This window comes from Rhinatrema bivittatum, unplaced genomic scaffold, assembly GCF_901001135.1.
Source record: "Rhinatrema bivittatum unplaced genomic scaffold, aRhiBiv1.1, whole genome shotgun sequence".
NCBI classification, from domain to species: Eukaryota; Metazoa; Chordata; class Amphibia; order Gymnophiona; family Rhinatrematidae; genus Rhinatrema; species Rhinatrema bivittatum.
Window position 1 is genome coordinate 128,539 of NW_021820292.1, and position 20,045 is coordinate 148,583.

Genomic DNA, 20,045 nt, shown 5'->3' on the forward strand with positions numbered 1-20,045 from the left:
AATGATTTCTTTGCTTCGGTGTTTACTGAAGAGGATGTTGGGGAGGTACCCGTAATGGAGAAGGTTTTCATGGGTAATGATTCAGATGGACTGAATCAAATCACGGTGAACCTAGAAGATGTGGTAGGCCTGATTGACAAACTGAAGAGTAGTAAATCACCTGGACCGGATGGTATACACCCCAGAATTCTGAAGGAACTAAAAAATGAAATTTCAGACCTATTAGTAAAAATTTGTAACTTATCATTAAAATCATCCATTGTACCTGAAGACTGGAGGATAGCAAATGTAACCCCAATATTTAAAAAGGGCTCCAGGGGCGATCCGGGAAACTACAGACCGGTTAGCCTGACTTCAGTGCCAGGAAAAATAGTGGAAAGTGTTCTAAACATCAAAATCACAGAACATATAGAAAGACATGGTTTAATGGAACAAAGTCAGCATGGCTTTACCCAGGGCAAGTCTTGCCTCACAAATCTGCTTCACTTTTTCGAAGGAGTTAACAAACATGTGGATAAAGGTGAACCAGTAGATATAGTATACTTGGATTTTCAGAAGGCGTTTGACAAAGTTCCTCATGAGAGGCTTCTAGGAAAAGTAAAAAGTCATGAGATAGGTGGCGATGTCCTTTCGTGGATTGCAAACTGGCTAAAAGACAGGAAACAGAGAGCAGGATTAAATGGGCAATTTTCTCAGTGGAAGGGAGTGGACAGTGGAGTGCCTCAGGGATCTGTATTGGGACCCTTACTTTTCAATATATTTATAAATGATCTGGAAAGAAATACGACGAGTGAGATAATCAAATTTGCAGATGACACAAAATTGTTCAGAGTAGTTAAATCACAAGCAGATTGTGATAAATTGCAGGAAGACCTTGTGAGACTGGAAAATTGGTCATCCAAATGGCAGATGAAATTTAATGTGGATAAGTGCAAGGTGATGCATATAGGGAAAAATAACCCATGCTATAATTACACAATGTTGGGTTCCATATTAGGTGCTACAACCCAAGAAAGAGATCTAGGTGTCATAGTGGATAACACATTGAAATCATCGGTACAGTGTGCTGCGGCAGTCAAAAAAGCAAACAGAATGTTGGGAATTATTAGAAAGGGAATGGTGAATAAAACGGAAAATGTCGTAATGCCTCTGTATCGCTCCATGGTGAGACCGCACCTTGAATATTGTGTACAATTCTGGTCGCCGCATCTCAAAAAAGATATAATTGCGATGGAGAAGGTACAGAGAAGGGTTACCAAAATGATAAGGGGAATGGAACAACTCCCCTATGAGGAAAGACTAAAGAGGTTAGGACTTTTCAGCTTGGAGAAGAGACGACTGAGGGGGGATATGATAGAGGTGTTTAAAATCATGAGAGGTCTAGAACGGGTAGATGTGAATCGGTTATTTACTCTTTCGGATAGTAGAAAGACTAGGGGGCACTCCATGAAGTTAGCATGGGGCACATTTAAACCAATCGGAGAAAGTTCTTTTTTACTCAACGCACAATTAAACTCTGGAATTTGTTGCCAGAGGATGTGGTTAGTGCAGTTAGTATAGCTGTGTTTAAAAAAGGATTGGATAAGTTCTTGGAGGAGAAGTCCATTACCTGCTATTAAGTTCACTTAGAGAATAGCCACTGTCATTAGCAATGGTAACATGGAATAAACTTAGTTTTTGGGTACTTGTCAGGTTCTTATGGCCTGGATTGGCCACTGTTGGAAACAGGATGCTGGGCTTGATGGACCCTTGGTCTGACCCAGTATGGCATTTTCTTATGTTCTTATGTTCTTATATAGGTCCAGATGGCATCGATAGCATCGAGAGAGGTGTAGGCATATACGCCGGCATCAACGTAACCGTCTGCATCAGCTGTGAAGCCGGTATCGATGAAACCTCCATCATCGGTGTTGCCGCCGGCATCGACATGGGTGTCAGCATCGGCGGTTGTGCCAGAACTTGCTGTTTTAAAGCCTCGGTGACAATTTGTTTAATCAATGTAGTCAAATCCGGTATCGATGTCGATGACTGCGTTGACGTCGATGGTGTTGATGATGGAACCGAGGAGACGGAAGTCGACGGAACCGAAGTCGGTTTTTGTCGCTTAGCTAGCTGTTCTTCCGGCGGAGGAAGCGACGGGGACACCGTGGAACGATGCCGTTGATGCTTATGCTTGGGTCTCTACTCAGTGACTGACCTTGTCAATGAAGTGGAGGGTGCTGGTGAAGAGGCATCGCCGGAACCCTCCGGTAGTCGTTTTTTAATAAGAATTTTCTTCGTGACGCCCACCGGTGAAGATTTTGTGGAAGTTGAAGGGGAAGGCACGGATTGAATTTGAAAAAGTTGTGCCATTTTCTCTTGCCTGAGTTTTCTGCCTTTTGGAGTCATCTCTTGGCATTTTTGACACGAAGCGATTTCATGTTGTTCTCCGAGGCACCGAATACATTCTAAATGGGGATCCGTTATGGACATTGTTCGGTTACAGGCTGGGCATTTTTTGAAGCCCGAGGCCATGTTTGCATCGACAGCCGTCGATGGAAACTTGAGAGAAAATGTGAAAAATGTGAAATCGGAGAAGAATTTTTCTGTCACCGTCCGGTGATAAACACAGGGAGACCCCAAATGGGGAAAATTTTTTGAGAAATCAATGACTTTTTTTTAGTCAAAGTTGTGAGGGAAACTCACAGGGCTCCTATAACCACGATGTCGATGGCAGCGCGGAAAAACGAAGACTGAAGTGAGACCCCTGTGGCAGAGAATATCATGGCATGCCGGCATGCTCAGTAGCCTCAGGCTGCCAGTCAAAAGTTTCTAGAAACTTTGACAAAAAATTTTCCCGCACTAGGGCTCCGTTACTGACGTCACTCATATGTGAGGACTACATCCTGCTTGTCCTGGGATAAAAACAGAGAATTATCATTTGTATAAATATCTGTTTATGATCCTATTCTAGCGCATATAAAATGCCAAGTTCTTTCTTTATAACAGAGGAAATGTCACAAGTTCTCTGATGGACGTTTTATAAACTGGAAGCTCTAACATTTCTCTATTTCTTACTGTTTCTTCCCACCCTGCAGGACTGGATAAGTTTATTCACAGTCTGATAAATATATTTCTGCCTGGCACTGTATTTATTTCTCTTCTCTGACCTCTGATCCGTGTTTCTCTTTGTTTTAATTCAGAGTGGTGGATGGGATGTGCCAGATATGCAGGTAAGTGCTTCTGATATAACTAATTATACAAATGATCCAGTCTATGAATGAGAGCTGCTACAGGGTCTCCTCCAGCCTCAGCCTTCTCCTCCTGCCCCCTGCATGCTTCCTGGGAGGGGAGGGGTTGGGGCAGGAAGCAGAGGGCAGTTCTCTGTCACCTGAGATTCAGGGCACGGGGCAGAGGACTGGGTGCTCATGCAATGGGTCCCCTGCTAGGCAGAGTCAGGGCATAGGTAACCCCAGCACTCTCCTCCCTCACACACCAGCAGTATCTTTACCCTCTTCATCCCTCTCCCCTCCAAGCCTGATCTAAACATTCTCCTCCTGTTCCCCTTCCAACCTCAGCATAGAAACATATAAATATGACAGCAGAAAAAGACCGTATGGCCCATCCACCCAATTAATTTAGCACAATAACTCTCATCACTTCCCTAGAGATCCCCTGTATGTATCCCAGGCTATCTTAAATTCAGATACTATTATTGTCTCCAACACCTCCACTGGGAGGCTGTTCCATGTAACCACCACCCTCTCTGTGAAGAAATATTTCCTAAGATTACTCCTGAGTCTCCCCCCCTTCCGCCCTCTCCCTCCTACTAATCCTCACTCTCTCTCTCTCTCCACCACCCTCTCTGTAAAGAAATATTTCCTAAGATTACTCCTGAGTCTCCCCCTTCCACCCTCTCCCTCCTACTAATCCTCACTCTCTCTCCCCACCACCCTCTCTGTAAAGAAATATTTCCTAAGATTACTCCTGAGTCTCCCCCTTCCGCCCTCTCCCTCCTACTAATCCTCACTCTCTCTCTCTCTCCCCACCCTCTCTGTAAGAAATATTTCCTAAGATTACTCCTGAGTCTCCCCCTTCCACCCTTCTCCCTCCTACTAATCCTCACTCTCTCTCTCTCTCCCCACCCTCTCTGTAAGAAATATTTCCTAAGATTACTCCTGAGTCTCCCCCTTCCACCCTTCTCCCTCCTACTAATCCTCACTCTCTCTCTCTCTCCACTACCCTCTCTGAAAAGAAATATTTCCTAAGATTACTCCTGAGTCTCCCCCTTCCACCCTCTCCCTCCTACTAATCCTCACTCTCTCTCCCTACCCTCTCTGTAAAGAAATATTTCCTAAGATTACTCCTGAGTCTCCCCCTTCCACCCTCTCCCTCCTACTAATCCTCACTCTCTCTCCCCACCCTCTCTGTAAAGAAATATTTCCTAAGATTACTCCTGAGTCTCCCCCTTCCGCCCTCTCCCTCCTACTAATCCTCACTCTCTCTCTCTCTCTCCACCCTCTCTGTAAAGAAATATTTCCTAAGATTACTCCTGAGTCTCCCCCTTCCACCCTCTCCCTCCTACTAATCCTCACTCTCTCTCTCCCCTCCACCCTCTCTGTAAAGAAATATTTCCTAAGATTACTCCTGAGTCTCCCCCTTCCACCCTCTCCCTCCTACTAATCCTCACTCTCTCTCCCCACCCTCTCTGTAAGAAATATTTCCTAAGATTACTCCTGAGTCTCCCCCTTCCACCCTCTCCCTCCTACTAATCCTCACTCTCTCTCCCCACCCTCTCTGTAAAGAAATATTTCCTAAGATTACTCCTGAGTCTCCCTCTTCCGCCCTCTCCCTCCTACTAATCCTCACTCTCTCTCTCTCTCTCCACACTCTCTGTAAAGAAATATTCCCTAAGATTACTCCTGAGTCTCCCCCTTCCACCCTCTCCCTCCTACTAATCCTCACTCTCTCTCTCCCCTCCACCCTCTCTGTAAAGAAATATTTCCTAAGATTACTCCAGAGTCTCCCCCCTTCCACCCTCTCCCTCCTACTAATCCTCACTCTCTCTCTCCTCCACCCTCTCTGTAAAGAAATATTTCCTAAGATTACTCCTGAGTCTCCCCCCTTCCACCCTCTCCCTCCTACTAATCCTCACTCTCTCTCTCCACCACCCTCTCTGTAAGAAATATTTCCTAAGATTACTCCTGAGTCTCCCCCTTCCACCATCTCCCTCCTACTAATGATCACTCTCTCTCTCCACCACCCTCTCTGTAAAGAAATATTTCCTAAGATTACTCCTGAGTCTCCCCCCTTCCACCCTCTCCCTCCTACTAATCCTCACTCTCTCTCTCCACCACCCTCTCTGTGAAGAAATATTTCCTAAGATTACTCCTGAGTCTCCCCCCTTCCACCCTCTCCCTCCTACTAATCCTCACTCTCTCTCTCTCCACCCTCTCTGTAAAGAAATATTTCCTAAGATTACTCCTGAGTCTCCCCCTTCCATCCTCTCCCTCCTACTAATCCTCACTTTCTCTCTCCACCACCCTCTCTGTAAAGAAATATTTCCTAAGATTACTCCTGAGTCTCCCCCTTCCACCATCTCCCTCCTACTAATGATCACTCTCTCTCTCCACCACCCTCTCTGTAAAGAAATATTTCCTAAGATTACTCCTGAGTCTCCCCCCTTCCACCCTCTCCCTCCTACTAATCCTCACTCTCTCTCTCCACCACCCTCTCTGTAAGAAATATTTCCTAAGATTACTCCTGAGTCTCCCCCCTTCCACCCTCTCCCCCCTACTAATCCTCACTCTCTCTCTCTCCACCCTCTCTGTAAAGAAATATTTCCTAAGATTACTCCTGAGTCTCCCCCTTCCATCCTCTCCCTCCTACTAATCCTCACTTTCTCTCTCCACCACCCTCTCTGTAAAGAAATATTTCCTAAGATTACTCCTGAGTCTCCCCCTTCCACCCTCTCCCTCCTACTAATCCTCACTCTCTCTCTCTCCACCCTCTCTGTAAAGAAATATTTCCTAAGATTACTCCTGAGTCTCCCCCCTTCCACCCTCTCCCTCCTACTAATCCTCACTCTCTCTCTCCACCACCCTCTCTGTAAGAAATATTTCCTAAGATTACTCCTGAGTCTCCCCCCTTCCACCCTCTCCCCCCTACTAATCCTCACTCTCTCTCTCTCCACCCTCTCTGTAAAGAAATATTTCCTAAGATTACTCCTGAGTCTCCCCCTTCCATCCTCTCCCTCCTACTAATCCTCACTCTCTCTCTCCACCACCCTCTCTGTAAAGAAATATTTCCTAAGATTACTCCTGAGTCTCCCCCTTCCACCCTCTCCCTCCTACTAATCCTCACTCTCTCTCTCTCCACCCTCTCTGTAAAGAAATATTTCCTAAGATTACTCCTGAGTCTCCCCCCTTCTGCCCTCTCCCTCCTACTAATCCTCACTCTCTCTCTCTCCCCACCACCCTCTCTGTAAAGAAATATTTCCTAAGATTACTCCTGAGTCTCCCCCTTCCACCCTCTCCCTCCTACTAATCCTCACTCTCTCTCTCTCCACCACCCTCTCTGTAAAGAAATATTTCCTAAGATTACTCCTGAGCCTACCCCCTTCCACCTTCTCCCTCCTACTAATCCTCTCTCTCTCTCTCTCTGTCTCTCTCAAGCACCATCTTCTGAGCATAAGAACATAAGAAATTGCCAAGTGTCCATCAAGCCCAGCATCCTGTACCCAAACACCAAGATGATCCCATGCTACTGATGCCAGTAATAGAAGAGGCCAATCCCTAAGTCAACATGATTAATAGCAGCTAATGGACCAACCATTTTTTAACCCAACTACACTAACTCACTAACCTCATCTTCTTGCAACCAATTCCAGAGCTTAATTGTGCCTTGAGTGAAAAACAATTTTCTCTGATTAGTCTTCAATGTGCTACTTGCTAACTTCATGGAATGTCCCCTAGTCCTTCTATTATCCGAAAGTGTTAATAACCAATTCACATCTACTCGTTCAAAGACCTCTCATGAACTTAAAGACCTCTATCATATCTCCCCTCAGCCCTCTCTTTTCCATTCTGAACAGCCCTAACCTCTTTAGTCTTTCCTCATAGGGGAGCTGTTCCATCCCCTTTATCATTTTGGTTGCCCTTCTCTGTACCTTCTCCAATGCAACTATATCTTTTTTGAGATACGGCAACCAGGATTGTACACAGTATTCAAGGTGCGGTCTCACCATGGAGTGATACAGAGGCATTATGACATTTTACGTTTTATTAACCATTCCCTTCCTAATAATTCCTAACATTCTGTTTGCTTTTTTGACTGCTGCAGCACACTGAACCGACTATTTTAAAGTATTATCCACTATGATGCCTAGATATTTTTCCTGGGTGGTAGCTCCTAATATGGAACCTAACATTGTGTAACATAAGAACATAAGAATATGCCATACTGGGTCAGACCAAGGGTCCATCAAGCCCAGCATCCTGTTTCCAACAGTGGCCAATCCAGGCCATAAGAACCTGGCAAGTACCCAAAAACTAAGTCTATTCCATGTTACCATTGCTGATGGCAGTGGCTATTCTCTAAGTGAACTTAATAGCAGGTAATGGACTTCTCCAAGAACTTATCCAATCCTTTTTTAAACACAGCTATACTAACTGCACTAACCACACCCTCTGGCAACAAATTCCAGAGTTTAATTGTGCGTTGAGTAAAAAAGAACTTTCTCCGATTAGTTTTAAATGTGCCCCATGCTAACTTCATGGAGTGCCCCCTAGTCTTTCTACTATCCGAAAGAGTAAATAACCAATTCACATCTACCCGTTCTAGACCTCTCATGATTTTAAACACCTCTATCATATCCCCCCTCAGTCGTCTCTTCTCCAAGCTGAAAAGTCCTAACCTCTTTAGTCTTTCCTCATAGGGGAGCTGTTCCATTCCCCTTATCATTTTGGTAGCCCTTCTCTGTACCTTCTTCATCGCAACTATATCTTTTTTGAGATGCTACAGCAAGGGTTATTTTTCCCTATATGCAACACCTTGCACTTGTCCACATTAAATTTCATCTGCCATTTGGATGCCCAATCTTCCAGTCTTGCAAGGTCCTCCTGTAATGTATCTCAGTCTGCTTGTGATTTAACTACTCTGAATAATTTTGTATCATCCACAAATTTGATAACCTCACTCGTCATATTTCTTTCCAGATCATTTATAAATATATTGAAAAGCACCGGTCCAAGTACAGAGCCCTGAGGCACTCCACTGTTTACCCTTTTCACTGAGAAAATTGACCATTTAATCCTACTCTCTGTTTCCTGTCTTTTAACCAGTTTGTAATCCACGAAAGGACATTGCCTCCTATCCCATGACTTTTTAGTTTTCTTAGCCTCTCATTAGGAACTTTTTCAAACGCCTTCTGAAAATCCAAATACACTACATCTACCGGTTCACCTTTATCCACATGTTTATTAACTCCTTCAAAAAAATGAAGCAGATTTGTTAAGCAAGACTTCCCTTGGGTAAATCCATCTTGACTGTGTTCCTTTAAACCATGTCTTTCTATATGTTCTGTGATTTTGATCTTAAGAATAGTTTCCATTATTTTTCCCGGCACTGAAGTCAGGCTCACTGGTCTATAGTTTCCCAGATCGCCCCTGGAACCCTTTTTAAATATTGGGGTTACATGGGCCACCCTCCAGTCTTCAGGTACAATGGATGGTTTTAATGATAGGTTACAAATTTTAACTAATAGATCAGAAATTTCATTTTTGAGTGTTGTGGTTTTGACATAGTCGTGGACTCTTGGTCGCTACAAGAGGTGACTCCTCCCACAGGGCGGAGCCCTGCAGGGACTTGTAGCGATTGGCTGGCTCTAGAGTAACAGACACTGAGAGAATAAGTCTATATTGTACTGTAATAGGCAATACTCGAGGAGCGGGTAGCTCTCTTCAGCCGAAGAAGTGAGTCTCAGATGGTGGTGCTCAGTCCAGGCAGATAGATGTTGTAAGTACAGATGAAGCCTCACCCAATGCTGGAGAGTGAGAGGTCCGGTAGTGGTCTGCGAAGTGGGGTAGGCCGAGAACCCAGTCACAGGAGTATTCACAGGGCTGATATGCTGTTGATGAGATGACTTCCGCAGTGCGAAAGTAGAGATGAGAGAAGGCCCAGAGCGCTGGCGCCTTGACGGCCTTGCTGGATCAAGTAGACCCTGGAAGTAGATAGAAGCAAAGCAAGGCCCCCGAGAAGTGGGTAACTTGGGCATCCTTGCTGAAGCAGGGCAACTCCGGAGAGTAGGTAGAAGCGAGGCAAGACCCCCGAGGAGCGGGTGCCTTGAGCTTCCGTGTTGGAACAGCGAAAACCCTGGAGGGTCGGTAGGAGCAAGGCAAGGCCCCCGAGGAGTGAGTACCTTGAACCTCCCTCCTGGAGCAGAGTAACCCCGGAAGGTAGGAGTGAGTACTCAGAGTGGAAAGAGTCTGAATGCAAGGCAAAATTAGCAGAATCAGAATCCTTGCTAACTCATTGCTGGAATGGAGAGCGGAGTCTAAGTAACCGGAGGTAGTGACTTCATGCGGTGGGGAAGCCCCCAAGGTTCCCGCCATGATGTATTCAAAAGGAGGGGCGACGCATGCACGCGTGCCCTAGGTGACCTCAGTAGGAAAATGACAAACGCAATCGCCCATGCCGGACCAGGGACACCGGGAGGTCGGCGTGGAGAGGTGGAGGAGCCATCTTGCCCAGAGGAGCGGAGAAGGAGAAAAGAGAGAGGTGAGACAGAAAGGGCACAGCCGTCTGTGACCAACGGGCATAACATTGAGTTCCTTCAGTACCCTAGGATGCATACCATCTGGTCCAGATGATTTGCTACTCTTTAGTTTGTGAATCTGGCCTACTACATCTTCCAGCTTCACAGTGATTTGGTTCAGTTCATCTGACTCATCACCCTTGAAAATCATCTCTGGAATTGGTATCTCCCCAACATCCTCATTAGTAAACACGGAAGCAAAGAATTAATTTAGTCTTTCTGCAATGGCCTTATCTTCCCTAAGAGCCCCTTTAACCCCTCTGTCATCTAACGGTCCAACCAACTTCCTCACAGGTTTCTTGCTTTGGATATATTTTTTAAAGATTTTATTATGAGTTTTTACCTCTATGGCCAACTTCATTTCAAATTCTCTCTTCGCCTGTCTTATCAATGTTTTACACTTAACTAGACAATGCTTATGTTTTATCCTATTTTCTTCAGATGGATCCTTCTTCCAATTTTGAAGGATGTTTTTTTGGCTAAAATAGCCTCTTTCACCTCACCTTTTAACCATGACGGTAATCGTTTTGCCTTCCTTCCAACTTTCTTAATATGTGGAATACATCTGGACTGTGCATCTAGGATTGTATTTTTAAACAATGTCCATGCCTGTTGAACACTTTTAAAATTTGCAGCTGCACCTTTCAGTTTTTTTCAATTTTCCTCATTTTATCAAAGTTTCCCTTTTGAAAATGTAGTGTTAGAGCTGTAGATTTACTTATTGTCCCCCTTCCAGTTATTAGTTTAAATTTGATCATGTTATGATTACTATTGCCAAGAGGCCCCACCACCGTTATCTCTCTCACCAAATCCTGCGTTCCACTAAGAATTAAATCTAAAATAGCTCCCTCTTTTGTTGGTTCCTGAACCAATTGCTCCATGAAGCAGTCGTTTATTATATCCAGGAACTTTGGGGCGGATTTTCAGCGCCCTGCTCGCCTAAATCCGCCCAAAACCGGGCGGATTTAGGCGAGCAGGGCCCTGCGCGCCGGTAAGCCTATTTTACATAGGCCTACCGGCGCGCGCAGACCCCGGGACTCGCGTACGTCCCGGGGTTTTCGGAGGGGGGCGTGTCGGGGGCGTGTCGGCCGCGTTTTGGGGGCGGGTACGGGGCGTGGCTACGGCCCGGGGGCGTGGCCGCGCCCTCCGTACCCGCCCCCAGGTCGCGGCCCGGCGCGCAGCAGGCCCGCTGGCGCGCGGGGATTTACGTCTCCCTCCGGGAGGCGTAAATCCCCCGACAACGGTAAGGGGGGGGTGTAGACAGGGCCGGGTGGGTGGGTTAGGTAGGGGAAGGGAGGGTAAGGTGAGGGGAGGGCAAAGGAAAGTTCCCTCCGAGGCCGCTCCGATTTCGGAGCGGCCTTGGAGGGAACGGGGGGAGGCAGCGCGGCTCGGCGCGCGCAGGCTATACAAAATCGATAGCCTTGCGCGCGCCGATCCAGGATTTTAGTGGATACGCGCGGCTCCGCGCGTATCTACTAAAATCCAGCGTACTTTTGCTTGAGTCTGATGCGCAAGCAAAAGTAGGCTGTTCGCGCGCCTCTTAAAATCTACCCCTATATGTCTCTAGCAAGTCCTGATGTTACTTTTACCCAGCCAATATTGAGGTAATTGAAATCTCCCATTATTATTGCACTGCCAAATTGGTTTGCTTCCCTGATTTCTCTTAGCTTTTCATCATCTGTCTGCCCATTTTGACCAGGTGGACTGTAGTATACTCCTATCACTATACTCTTACCCAACACACATGGGATTTCTACCCATATAGATTCTACTGAGCATTTAGTCTCTTGTATGATCTTTATCCTGTTGGACTCTATATCCTCCCAGACATAAGGTGCCTCACCCCCACCAAGTTGATCCTCCCTATCATTGCGATATAATTTGTACCCTGATATAGCACTGTCCCATTGGTTATCCTCCTTCCACCAGGTCTCTGTGATACCAATTATGTCAATCTCATCATTTGCTGCTATACACTCTAACTCTCCCATCTTACTTCTTAGACTTCTGGCATTGGCATACAGACATTTCAAAGTGTGGTTTTTGTTTGTATTAACAACCTGCTTTTCAGTTGTTAGGGATAATTTGGAAATCTTTAGTTCAGATGATTCTTTACTTCTAGGCACGTGGACTATGTTTGCATTTATTGGAACCTCACTGTCGGGATGCCCTAACTCTCCTGTTTCATTAGTATCCTTCAAGGATACATTCCTCTGAACCATGCGCTGCTGAGCGACTGTTGGCTTTCCCCTTTGTTCTAGTTTAAAAGCTGCTCTATCTCCTTTTTAAAGGTTAGCGCCAGCAGCTTGGTTCCACTCTGGTTAAGGTGGAGCCCATCCCTTCGGAAGAGACTCCCCCTTCCCCAAAAGGTTCCCCAGTTCCTAACAAAACTGAATCCCTCTTCCTTGCACCATCGTCTCATCCACGCATTGAGACTCCGGAGCTCTGCCTGCCTCTGGGGACCTGCGCGTGGAACAGGGAGCATTTCAGAGAATGCTACCCTGGAGGTTCTGGATTTAATCTTTCTACCTAAGAGCCTAAATTTGGCTTCCAGAACCTCCCTCCCACATTTTCCTATGTCAATGGTGCCCACATGTACCACGACAGCCGGCTCCTCCCCAGCACTGTCTAAAATCCTATCTAGGTGATGCGTGAGGTCCGCCACCTTCGCACCAGGTAGGCAAGTTACAGGCGGTTTTCACATCCACCAGCCACCCTGTATCTACATTTCTAATAATCGAATCACCAACTATGATGGCCGACCTAACCCTTCCCTCCTGGGCAGTAGTCCTGGGAGACTTGTCCTCCATGCGAGAGGACAATAAATCACATGGCGAGCAGGTCCTTGCTGCAGGATCACTTCCTGCTACACCAGGGTGATGTTCTCCTACTGGGAGACCTTTCTGATCCAAGGCAGCACTGGGGCTGCCAGACTAGATTTGGGACTTGGCTACTATATCCCAGAAGGTCTCATCAGCTCCTCCAAGTCTGCTCCTCTAGCCTCCAGAGATCGGACTCGTTCCCCGAGAGCCAGGAGCTCTTTGCACAGAGTGCACACATACAATCTCTCACTGGTGGGTAAAAAATCATACATGTGACACTCGAGGCAAAAGACTGGAAAGCATACCTCTCCCTCCTACTAATCCTCACTCTCTCTCTCTCCACCACCCTCTCTGTAAAGAAATATTTCCTAAGATTACTCCTGAGTCTCCCCCCTTCCACCCTCTCCCTCCTACTAATCCTCACTCTCTCCACCACCCTCTCTGTAAAGAAATATTTCCTAAGATTACTCCTGAGTCTCCTTCTTCCACCCTCTCCCTCCTACTAATCCTCACTCTCTCTCCCCACCACCCTCTCTGTAAAGAAATATTTCCTAAGATTACTCCTGAGTCTCCCCCCTTCCACCCTCTCCCTCCTACTAATCCTCACTCTCTCTCTCTCCACCACCCTCTCTGTAAAGAAATATTTCCTAAGATTACTCCTGAGTCTCCCCCCTTCCACCCTCTCCCTCCTACTAATCCTCACTCTCTCTCTCCACCACCCTCTCTGTAAAGAAATATTTCCTAAGATTACTCCTGAGTCTCCCCCTTCCACCCTCTCCCTCCTACTAATCCTCACTCTCTCTCTCCACCACCCTCTCTGTAAAGAAATATTTCCTAAGATTACTCCTGAGTCTCCCCCTTCCACCCTCTCCCTCCTACTAATCCTCACTCTCTCTCTCCACCACCCTCTCTGTAAAGAAATATTTCCTAAGATTACTCCTGAGTCTCCCCCCCCTTCCACCCTCTCCCTCCTACTAATCCTCACTCTCTCTCTCCACCACCCTCTCTGTAAAGAAATATTTCCTAAGATTACTCCTGAGTCTCCCCCCTTCCACCCTCTCCCTCCTACTAATCCTCACTCTCTCCACCACCCTCTCTGTAAAGAAATATTTCCTAAGATTACTCCTGAGTCTCCTTCTTCCACCCTCTCCCTCCTACTAATCCTCACTCTCTCTCCCCACCACCCTCTCTGTAAAGAAATATTTCCTAAGATTACTCCTGAGTCTCCCCCTTCCACCCTCTCCCTCCTACTAATCCTCACTCTCTCTCTCCACCACCCTCTCTGTAAAGAAATATTTCCTAAGATTACTTGAGTCTCCCCCTTCCACCCTCTCCCTCCTACTAATCCTCACTCTCTCTCTCTCCACCACCCTCTCTATAAAGAAATATTTCCTAACATTACTCCTGAGTCTCCCCCTTCCGCCCTCTCCCTCCTACTAATCCTCACTCTCTCTCTCCCCACCTCCCTCTCTGTAAAGAAATATTTCCTAACATTACTCCTGAGTCTCCCCCTTCCACCCTCTCCCTCCTACTAATCCTCACTCTCTCTCTCCACCACCCTCTCTGTAAGAAATATTTCCTAAGATTACTCCTGAGTCTCCCCCTTCCACCCTCTCCCTCTTACTAATCCTCATTCTCTCCTGCCTCCTTTCCTGATTCTCTCAGCCTCCTCTTTTCTTCTGCCCCACCTTGAGATCTCCTTCCTGTACTGATACTTAAGATCCCATTTCATCACCCAATTAGAAATAGTAAATTATACAGATACAGATTTTGTGATATGAATAGTGGAGATGTTGGCCCATGTGCTTCAGATGTTGTCAGGTTTTGCCACAGAATCTCTGCCTGAGCTGCTGCAGGAAACGGTGGGAGCCTGCCTTACACCTCCTGTTCCCTGCTGCCTGACCTTACTGGCAGGGTCATTCCTCCTGACTGCTTTCCCAGCTTCTCTTAGCTTTCCTAGATACTATCCCCTGTCTTCCTCTTTCTGTGATCTCTTGTAGGTTATGAACGGTGACCTTTTCTCCCTCACCCTTTCAGCCACTTCTTTAGAATACAATGGTTGTTGCGGTTTGATGCTGCAGGAGAGGATAGTGGACCCTTGGGCGGACCTACCTAGGGAGACAGGGTAGGCCGGGAGGCGTAGCCACAAGCCAGAAGGGTTCACCCAGGAACCAGTGACACCCCGGGAGGAGCCCGTAAGGACCCGGGTCCCTGGGACTGGTAGCTGATTACAGACTGTCCAGAAGGCTGTGGTGGGGCGTAGGCCGGGACTGGAGCAGGCAGAGTGAAAAGGAAGTCCAAGGTACCCGGAAGGCTGGGGACCGGCTGCGCAGAGCCGAGGGTGGCTGAAGGCAGGACAGCGGGCGGCTGCGGCGTCTGTAGCAAACCGGAGTCAGAGGCAAGCAGTGGGCTGAAGCAGGGTCAGAAGCAAACCGGAGTCTGAAGCAGGCTGCAGGCTGAAGCGGAGTCAGAAGCAAACCGGAGTCGGAAGCAGGCTGCAGGCTGAAGCGGAGTCAGAAGCGAACCGGAGTCAGAGGCAGGCTGTAGGCTGAAGCGGAGTCAGAGGCAAACCGGAGTCAGAGGCAGGCTGTAAGGCTGAAGTGGAGTCAGAGGCAAACCGGAGTCAGAGGCTGGCAGCGAGCTAAAGCGGAGTCAGAAGCAAACTGGAGTCAGAGGCAGGCAGCGGGCTGAAGCGGAGTCAGAAGCAAACCGGAGTCAGAAGCAGGCAACGTGGAGATCAACTGGAACGCAACTGGAAGCAACTAAGAAGTTGTGAACCTCGTTGCAAGGCGTTGAGAGAGAGTCTGAACGCCGGTTATATCGGGACTCGGGCGTGACGTCAGCCACGAGGGCGGGGCCGGGCTTCCGGGAGCTGGGCGCTCAAGACGGACGTCCTCGCACGCACGCGCGCGCGCGAGACCGGAGGGAAGCAGGCCCGTAATGGTGGCCGCCACGTGGAGTGAGAGAAGCCCCAGGGGTCCAGAGCGGGCGGAATGCAGTGACTACTGAAGCGGAGGTAGGCGGGCCTGAGCCCTAACAGAAGGGAAGCGGTCGGGACCGCAACAGTATCCCCCCCTTTATGGCCCCTCTTGACAGGACCGGGTTTCTCCGGGTGGTCACGGTGGAACTGTTGCAATATGGATTTGTCCAGGATATTACGGCTGGGCTCCCAGGTGTTGTCCTCGTCGCCGCAACCTTCCCATGCGAGAAGATATTCCCACCTTCGGTTGTAGAATCGAACATCTAGGACCTCGCGTACCTGGTAAGTAGGATCATCATCGATGGAAGTGGGTGATGGGTCCAGAGGTCTTCGATGGTAGCGAGAGAGAACTACGGGTTTTAGCAGGGACACGTGGAAAACATTGTGGACTCGAAGAGAGGACGGCGACCTCAGCCGATATGAGACCGAGCCCACTCTCTCGGCGATCCGGAACGGGCCACAGAACCTGGGTGCAAATCTCTGTGAGGGGAGGCGGAGACGAATGTTTTTTGTGCTGAGCCAAACTCTGTCTCCTGGCTGATAGGTGGGAGCCGGTCGTTGATGGCGATCAGCCGTCTGTTTGGCGGCAGATGCTGAGCGGGACAATTTGTTCTGGGTCTTCTGCCACAGGGTCTGTAGCTGTTGAGCCGTTAGCTGGGCGGCTGGAGAGGCACTGGGTGTAGCGATGGGAAGCGGAGGTCTCAGCTGTTTCCCGTATACTAGCTGGAAAGGGGAGAGCCTGGTGGCGGCATGAACTTGGTTGTTATAGGCAAACTCGGCCCAGGGCAGCAGTTCGGACCAGTTGTCTTGCCTCTCATTGGCGAAGGCTCGAAGGTAGGTTTTCAGGGATCGATTCATCCTTTCGGACTGCCAATTACTCTGCGGGTGGAAAGCCGTAGAAAAGCTGAGTTGCACTTTGAAGCACTTACAGAGAGCCCTCCAGTAACGTGCGATGAATTGTGGCCCACGGTCGGAAACTATATCTTGCGGGAGACCGTGCAGCCGAAATATATGCTGGGCGAAGAGGAGAGCTAGTTCGGTTGCAGAGGGTAACTTAGTCAATGGAACAAGGTGCACCATCTTGGAGAAACGGTCGACGGTGACCCAGATAACCGTCTGACCGCGAGACGGAGGCAAGTCAACCATAAAGTCTGTAGCGAGATGGGTCCAGGGCTCTGTGGGAACAGGCAGAGGCTGTAGAAGACCGCATGGGGGTCCAGGACTGGGATTTTGTTGAGCACAGGTGGGGCAAGAACTTACATAGACGCGAACATCCTGTCGAATGTTGGGCCACCAGTAATAACGGTTAAGAAGCTCCAATGTTCTCTCTTGTCCTGCGTGCTCTCCAGTGAGGGAGTCATGGGCCCAGCGCAATGTCTTTAGACGATCTCGTCGGGGAACCACGGTCCTTCCCTGGGAGAGGACCGTCAGGGAGGACAGGCGAACCTTACTAGGGTCTAGGATGTACTGTGGAGGCTCTTGGTCTTCTTCGGATAGGGAGGTCCGTGAGAGAGCATCAGCTCGGAGATTCTTGGCCGCCAGCCGGTATTGTAGGATAAAGTCAAAGCGGCTAAAGAACATGGCCCACCGAGCTTGGCGGGGGTTTAACCGTTGGGCCTGGGACAAAAACTCTAAGTTTTTGTGGTCCGTATATACGGTGGTTGTGTGTCTTGCGCCCTCGAGCCATTGTCTCCATTCTTCAAACGCGAGCTTGATTGCCAACAACTCTTTGTCGCTGATGGAGTAATTTGCCTCGGCAGGGGAAAACTTCCTGGAGAAGATAAGCACGTCATCAAGATGGACAATAACATGAGAGTGGAGCATGTCGCGTAGGACCTCGTTCATGAGATTCTGGAAGATGGCCGGGGCGTTGTAGAGTCCAAAGGGCATTACTAGGTACTCGTAATGCCCATCCCTGGTGTTAAAGGCCGTCTTCCACTCATCCCCTGGGCGAATACGGACGAGGTTATAGGCCACTTGGAGGTCTAGCTTGGTGAAGACGCGTGCTCCCTGAAGGCGATCCAAAAGTTCAGGTATCAGGGGAAGCGGATAACGATCCCGCTTGGTGATGGCATTCAAGCCACGATAGTCTATACAAGGACGGAGGGAGCCGTCCTTCTTGGCTACAAAGAAGAAGCCGGCTCTGGCGGGAGAACAAGAGGGGCGAATGAAGCCTTTGGCAAGGTTCTCAGTCACATACTGAGACATGGCAGCAGTCTCTGGCAAGGACAAAGGATACACCCGGCCACGGGGAGGCGTGGAGCCTGGTAGCAAGTCGATCGGGCAATCAAAAGGCCGGTGTTGTGGAAGAATTTCAGCTATCTCCTTGGAGAAGACGTCGGCGAACTCCCGATATGGCTCGGGCAGAAGGAGGGACGAACAGAGGTGCAAGGTTTTCGGTGGATGTGGAAGGTGTAAACAATGCTCAAAACAAAAGGGTCTCCATTGGGTTAGTTGAAAGGTATCCCATTGAATGACGGGTGAATGCCGTCGTAACCACAGAAGTCCAAGGACCAGGGGGTGCACAGCTCGTTCCAAAACTAGCAGGGAGATTTCTTCCGAATGGAACAGCCCTGTCTGAAGGGTCAAGGGGGCCGTGGAGCAGGTAATGGTTCCAGGGAGCAGCGTGCCCTGGATGGAGGAAATACGCAGCGGAGGAACCTTTTGCTGCGTGGGAAGAGACAGTTGGTTCACTAAATTTCCCTCGGCACCAGAGTCAATGAAAGCCCGGATCTGAAGTTCCCCACCGGGGTATTTAAGAGTCACTGGTAAAGTGCATTGAGGAGCTGATCCTTTAAAGCCTAGGTGTAGTTCCTCAGTATAACCTAGGCATGGTCGTTTCCCGGACGTTCCGGGCAATTGGCGAGAAAGTGACCCTTGCCTCCGCAGTAGAGACAGAGGCCATGCGAGCGGCGCCTCCTCCTTTCCTCGGGAGTTAGTGGAGATCTGCCCAACTGCATGGGTTCTCCACTGTTGGCAGAGGCAGGAAGTCCCTTGGGTGCCGGGGTTCTGGTGGCAGCAGACGACAGTTGTGGTGTTTTATGTTAGGAACGGGTCTCCTTATCCCGCTGCTGAAAGCGGCGATCCACCCTGCCGGCGATGTCAATTATGTCATTTAAGTCCTCTGGGAGATCTCGGCCTGCTAACTCATCCTTGATGCGGCTGGCAAGCCCCTCCAGGAAGATCGCCCTAAGGCAATCATCCCGCCAGCCAACTTCCATGGCCAGTGTGCGAAAGTCTATAGTGTAATCTGCCACCGAGCGTGTCCCTTGCCTGAGGTGCAAGAGCTCCGAGGCCGCGGTGGTCTGGCGTGCAGGATCATCAAAAGCGAGACGAAAGTTGAGGACGAATTCCTGTAGATTCTGTAACAAGGGGTCCTGATGCTCCCACATGGGAGAAGCCCAGTCAAGTGCTTTACCATCCAGTAATGAGAATATATATATGCCACTTTAACTGCGTCTGAGGGAAAATGCGCAGGCAGAAGGGCAAAGCGCACGTAGCATTGATTCAAAAAGCCACGGCATGTCTTGATATCCCCGGCATAGCGGGTCGGTGTGGGTAACTGAGTCACTGATGCCGAACTGGGTACTGGTGCCGGAGGAGGGACCGAAGGTGGGCCCTCCTCCGGCACCAGCTTCTCTTAGCTTTCCTAGATACTGTCCCCTGTCTTCCTCTTTCTGTGATCTCTTGTAGGTTATGAACGGTGACCTTTTCTCCCTCACCCTTTCAGCCACTTCTTTAGAATACAATGGTTGTTGCGGTTTGATGCTGCTGGAGAGGATAGTGGACCCTTGAGCCGTCCTACCTAGGGAGACAGGGTAGGCCGGGAGGCGTAGCCACAAGCCAGAAGGGTTCACCCAGGAACCAGGGACCCCCCGGGAGGAGCCCGTAGGGTCCCGGGTCCTTGGGACTGGGAGCTGATTACAGACTGTCCAGAAGGCTGTGGTGGGGCGTAGGCCAGGACTGGAGCAGGCAGAGTGAAAAGGAAGTCCAAGGTACCCGGAAGGCTGGGGACCGGCTGCGCAGAGCCGAGGGACGGCTGAAGGCAGGACAGCGGGCGGCTGCGGCGTCTGTAGCAAACCGGAGTCAGAGGCAAGCAGTGGGCTGAAGCGGAGTCAGAAGCAAACCGGAGTCGGAGGCAGGCTGCAGGCTGAAGCGGAGTCAGAAGCGAACCGGAGTCGGAGGCAGGCTGCAGGCTGAAGCGGAGTCAGAGGCAAACCGGGGTCAGAGGCAGGCAGCAGGCTGAAGCGGAGTCAGAGGCAAACCGGGGTCAGAGGCAGGCAGCAGGCTGAAGCGGAGTCGGAAGCAAACCGGAGTCAGAGGCAGGCAGCGGGCTGAAGCGGAGTCAGAGGCAAACCGGAGTCAGAGGCAGGCAGTGGGCTGAAGCGGAGTCAGAGGCTGTAGCAGTAATGAAGATGCATCAGGCAGCTTTCATGGCAGGCAGGTAAAA

At 49.2% G+C, this 20,045-nt stretch overlaps 1 long non-coding RNA gene across 1 annotated transcript in view; it reads left to right on the forward strand.

Moving 5' to 3' along the window:
• LOC115081401 overlaps positions 1-20,045 on the forward strand; it is a 55,236-nt gene that overhangs the window by 23,893 nt on the left and 11,298 nt on the right. Inside the window, exon 2 of the long non-coding RNA XR_003853789.1 lies at positions 3,183-3,212. This is a non-coding gene — a long non-coding RNA (uncharacterized LOC115081401). The remainder of the gene's footprint in view (positions 1-3,182; positions 3,213-20,045) is intronic.